Here is a 6,015-nt window from a genome sequence, read left to right as displayed (position 1 = left end):
TATGATATATTGGCTGTGACATATCTTACAGAGTGTCATGTAGAACTTGCTGAATTGTATCCTTGAAGGCTATAATCCTTAGAGCAGAGAAAGTTCTTTGAATGTAGGTCATTGTGTTCTTTTGTATAATCAGATGGAAGTAGCCAGAGAGCTTTTTGTGACACTCAAACAAGGAAAATGAAAACCATATTATTAATGCATTTGAAGATACACCCCATAATAGTTGCAGCATAAGTGGCCCTATCATCGAAATGCTAGTTCATGAAGAGTAAACCGTCTAAGGTCCAGGGCTGCAGTTGTTTATAATAACATATTTGATATGAAAAAGTGAGCTGTTCAAAATAATGCTTGGAGTTCTATTTTATCTGTTCTGGAAAGTAGTGTGGTTGGAATAAAGTTGGTAATAATGATATTGATGGTATTATAGTTGTAGTGGCAGTAGTGAGGTGGTGGGAAAAATAAAAACCAACATTGATTGTGCATTTCCTATGTGTCAGTTAAAGACACTTAAGGTTGCCCGTAAGTATGTCTATTACAGGTAGGGTAAGATTCTTTTTTTTTTTTTTTTTAAAGATTTTTTTTATTTATTTGACAGAGAAAGGGAGAAGCAGGCTTCCCACTGAGCAGGGAGCCCAATGTGGGACTCGATCCCAGGACCCTGGGATCACGACCTGAGCCGAAGGCAGATGCTTAACAACTGAGCCACCCAGGCACCCAGTAGGGTAAGATTCTTAAGAGAATAGAAACACACAGAGATTTATGGGGAACTTCAGCTTCCTTTGCTAAAGGAAGTTACCAGTGCTTTCAATACTGGCCAGTGACTAAGAATATTGACCTTTAGCTGGGCAGAGGTCATTGTTGCAGGACAGAGATTCCAACAGGCCACAGAGAACTGGAAGTAAATCTATTAGAGATTTGCAGGGTCTCATTTGTACTGATAATTTTCTTCTCTGTTTATTGGTTAAATTATGAAGTTAACTGGAAGGAACCTAAAAAGTCGAAACAAGAAGCATATAAAAAAGAACAACAGCAGTTTTTTGGTTTTTTGGTTTTTCACTACGGTGGATCTGCAGAACTCAGTTCAGGATGACCCACCAGAGGAAGAGTTTCCATTGAACATATCAAGCTTTCCATTTAAAAAATGTTTAGTTTAGTGCGGTTTTTTTTTTTTGATTCCACAGATAAGTGAGATCATGCAGTATTTGTCTTTCTCTGTATGACTTATTTTACTTAGCATAATGCCCTCGAGGTCCATCCAGTGTTGTCACAGGATTTCCTTCTTTCGCATGGGCTGAATGAATAATGTGCTACATATATATATATATATATATATATATATATATATATATACATACATATACATGTGTATGTGTGTGTGTGTGTGTATATATATATAAGAGAGAGAACATTATTCATAAAATAAATACATGAAATAAATATATATACACATATATATGTGTGTATATATGCGTATGTATGTATGTGTGTGTATATATGTGTATATGTGAATATGGTCATTGCCAGGGTTTTATTTTTATTTTTCTCAGGATCTATAGCCTTTTTTCATGTACCAGCTATCAGTCAGATACACTTTAAACTATTTCTTTTATCCACAAACATGGTTGTATTAATGCCAACTAGACTACCTGTAATACTCTCTCCTGACTCTTCACTAAAAGGATGAAAGTCATTTGATAACTTGAAAAAAATACAAAAAATAGGAGAACCCTAGGAATTGGGAGATTACTGACAATTTTATTATTTCAACTCTCTGGATGGAGAAATAGAAAGAAAGTGAGGTAGAGAAAAAAAAAAGTAGATGGGGACGGAGAGAAAAGTGACAGGAAACGTGAATGGGAACCCAAACAGAAAGCTTGAAGATGGCATTAATGTAGGAGGCACACCTGTGTGTTTGTGGTATTTTAAACTGATAAGAACAGATACTACACTTGATCTTAGCCAAAAGGCCGAGAAGCGATGTTTGTGGTATTTTAGACAGTTCTACAAGCAGGATGGGAAGAACAAGGAATAAGACTTGGTATGATAAAAGAGGCATTGAAAAAGACCCCTGGCCACACGGTTTTTCAAACTGAAGTTCCCCTGTTAGAAACAATTTATATAAATCTCTGGGAAGCTTTATGCTGTGTCTACTCTAAGATGCAATCTATAATGAATAGAGTAATTTGGCCCTGTGTTCCAGGCCTTTGTATAATAAAGGCTCTCCTGCTGTCCCCATTATCACATTAGCCTGGATTAGTTCACTTACTCATTATCTGCCAATTGGGAGACAGTTGGGTCAAAGAAAAAGAAAGCAGTGTGTTTTATTGTAGGTGAGAGGCCAGATAAGCTCCATATCTTGAGGTTCTGCCTTAGAGAGATACCCAGGAGGCAAGGGCAGGGATTTCTAGGCACCTTCATAGCTCTGAATGCATCATGGGGCTGAGGGACAAAGTCTGCAGTAGGCAATTGCAGGCAAGATGCAGAAATTCAAAGACAAATGTGACTCGCTGAGAATTGGGGCTCTTGGCACCCCTGATAATGAGTATCATGGAAGTGTATAGACATTGTTTTCCTAGAATTAATTGTAACACTTTTGTAGAGGTCACTCTAAATAGTGAGAGAGTTCCTGGATTGGGGCAGACACAGATTCTTTAGAAAGTTTGATATCTTTGTCTGACACAGGCTTTGCTGCGGTTTTATGCAGTTATTTTTTCCCCTTTTATATCAAGTTCTAAAAGCATTATCCCCAAATGGAACTATTTTCCTCCTGTCTCTGGTTGCAAAAGAATGTGATTTCTCCAAATCTAACTCTGGTGCTAATCAGACATACCTCAAATTAAAATCTATTCTAAGAAGTTGCAGTTACAACAAAAGAAAATCTTAGTTTGAAATAACCATTTGAAAGTAACCATGCAATGATGTTATGGTAAATATGCAGATCTCTGGATCAATGCCTCTTTCCAACATTAAAAAGAATCCAGCCATGATAGAACCTACAAAACCATGAAAATATAAGGTGTGTTTTTGAATATATGCCTTTTTTCTATAACAACCAACAGCAAATAAACTCTTTATACTGTTATAAACCATCAAAAAGTAGACATACACTAATTAATTTAGTGTATTATGAATATCAGATTATGTATCCAAAAATGTCTGTCATTAGATTTTAGAAGTATTTGGGCCTATTCTATTTCCACATTGCCTCCATAAACTTTCTTAAGCTCACCCTTCCCTGCCTCAGCAGCTCCTTTTTTCTATTGTATACTTAATCTATAGTCTTTCTAAAAATTCAAATCAATGGAGATAGTCCTCTGTTAAAGATCTAGGGTGGTTTGCTGTGCTCTCAGATCAAATCCCAACATCTCACCATGATTTACTGGTTACATGGTTATTCAGGGCATTCCCCGGTTTAGTCTGTCCAGGGTCATCTCTTACCTTATACTCTAGCTCAAGGCATCTTCAACCATCCATCTTCCATTTTGTCTTTTTTATAAAACTGAAGCCTCTATACATATCAACTCATGCAAATAGGTACTAATGGGGGGTGTGGAGAAAATAGTTCTGTATTCAACCTAAGTGAAACTGCACTGTGGGTTTAGCTAGAACATCCACTGCAAGCTTAAAGCAAATTAAATGCACTCATACCTACCCTTCCACACACAGACAAGCCCATATATTATTAGAGAAAGAAAAGTAGGTATATGTGTTGTACTCATACAGACTGGCCTCAGTGCGCACAGAGACCTGTCTCTATTGGCTCACCTGAGTAAAATGCCTGATCACAGAAGGCCCTCAGTAAAAATTTGTTGAATGAGTGAATATATAAAACTAATGCCAAAAGTTGTAGCTCAATATATGATTCTGTGACTTTCATTTAGGTTATGTCAACACACTCTTCAACGTGTTATGAAAAGCCTACCTTACTATTAATTTTCCTTCTCTCAGTTGGGTTGATTTTACACATTTCTAAGAGGCAAAATGTAAACATTGAAAATACAGAAAACTGCTAACTGAAAGTCAGCATGCTTGTTATTTTTTCTCTAAGTACTCTTGTCAAATACGTGATTAAAAATAACAATGAAGAGAGTGCATTTAATATTCTGAATATGAAAATATTACATTGCATGTGCATTGATTTATGAAAAACATGCTAAATATTTGATATAAAATTGTATCCTACAAATATATATCATTTCAAAGTCACAAAGTATTCTAAACCCTCTTGCCTTAAATTATTTGCAATCATCTGAAATTCACTTTGTGCAAGTTCCTTTGTTCCTAATGGGAAAAGGCACGATTTATTTATTAGATTCTAAGATTTTGCTCTTTATTTTAACCTAGAAAAGAGATCCAGCAAAATCCAGTAATAAAATTCTTTTTGATTGTGAATTTTGTATACAGTCGGTTAAATCACAATATTTCGCATATATTTGAGTATGCATTTCTCTTGATGTAATTCAATCCTTTCATTGTGTAGGTGCTGGGTGTCTTTGGAGGCATTCATCCCATGCCCAATACCTGTCCATCTCTTTTAAGTCTATCAGGATAACTGAACTATCTTACTCAAGCCATGGACTTTTAGAAGAATGATTCACATATAAAATTCCTGAGGCCCTTGACAAAATATCTCGTTTTTTTATTAGCAAAACAGATGCTTAACATATATGTGTTCAGTACATTTTATGAATGAGGGCAAATGCTGATGGTAAGGAGCCTGGAGTGAGATAGACCAATGGCTGAACATCAACTTGTTACATATTCGCTGTGTGCCCTTAAAACTTTCCTCATCTTAAAATAGGAAAAAAAAATTATTGGGTCATTTGAGTATTATAAAAGATAATGGGCAAAATACATAAATTGTCTTACTATTAAAGTAACATATACATGAGTTGCACTTAGAACAGTAATACATGGTAGGCTTCATAGATGTTTACTATTATTAATAGTAGTAGTATCCACCTATGTATATGTTCAAACCAGCTCTTAAGCAGCTTTTTCAGTTTCATTTTCTAAATCATTTCTAATGCAAATGATATGGAAGAGATGTAGGATTGATGAGACCAATAAGACCTTGAGAAACCTTTTCAGATCATTTCGCGTGACCAGGCACGGACTAGCATTGAACCATAATCGCTTTGGCTTCAAAATATTGCTGTGATTTCTGCTTTGTCTGAACTCCCTGATCATACCCAGGGCTAAGGACCACAGCTTCTAGGTAGTCTGGTTGAGCTCCATTTCCTACCTTCATAGATCCAAAAACATTTCAGAACCTTGATGTCTGTAGTCTGAGATATTAAGGCTAGGCCTCTCTAGTCATGGTAGGCACAAAAACCGGGTGCTAATGGGAAATTTAGTTAGATGGTTATAACCTGCAATCCTAGTTTGAGGGCCAATTTAGCAGACTAGCTGATCTAAAATTAGCAACCACAAGAAGAATTGGAGTCTTAACTCAGTGGCCTAGGAAGAAGTACCTGATAATGTTTTATAGAATGATATAAGATCCAACCCAAAATCCAACATAGATAATAGAAAAGAAATCATAGAAGAAACAAAACAGCCTATAATTCATTCATACAATAATGTTCACATGGGATAGGTACAGGGTACACTGAAGTGGGAGAAGATTCTGGGAAGAGAAAGCTGTGGAGAAAAACCTTTTGGCTGGTGAAATACGAAAGGACCTGATATGAATGTGTCAAAATGCTTTTAACTGTTTTCCTTTAAACAGCACCTCTGGCCTTATTTCTTTGAAATCACCAGAAAGAGAAACAATTCTCTCAAGTTTATCACAATGCCTGAGGGAAAGTTGGAGAAAGATCTAAAATCTTGACCATGAGCCCCAAGGAATATACATTTTTAATCAAGGGTGAGGTATTGGTAATGTTACTGCTACTTGAATGATAAAGTATTTAGGTTTTAAAGCAAAAAAATCCCCGGAGACCCGCTGACAGCATCCAGCCCTGCTGCTGATCACCTGTATGGTTTTTGACTAAGGCTTTTTATATGTAAACA

General features: G+C 36.1%; 1 pseudogene; it reads right to left on the bottom strand.

Annotated features, from left to right (window-relative positions):
* Positions 1-1,832: 1,832 nt before the first annotated feature.
* On the bottom strand, positions 1,833-1,979 carry LOC123326585 (annotated as a pseudogene).
* Between the last annotated feature and the right edge of the window lie 4,036 nt (positions 1,980-6,015).

Source organism: Neomonachus schauinslandi, chromosome 13 (assembly GCF_002201575.2).
Source record: "Neomonachus schauinslandi chromosome 13, ASM220157v2, whole genome shotgun sequence".
Classification (NCBI taxonomy): domain Eukaryota; kingdom Metazoa; phylum Chordata; class Mammalia; order Carnivora; family Phocidae; genus Neomonachus; species Neomonachus schauinslandi.
Note: the sequence above shows the minus strand (reverse complement) of the source record. Positions and strands in the feature narration are given on the sequence as shown.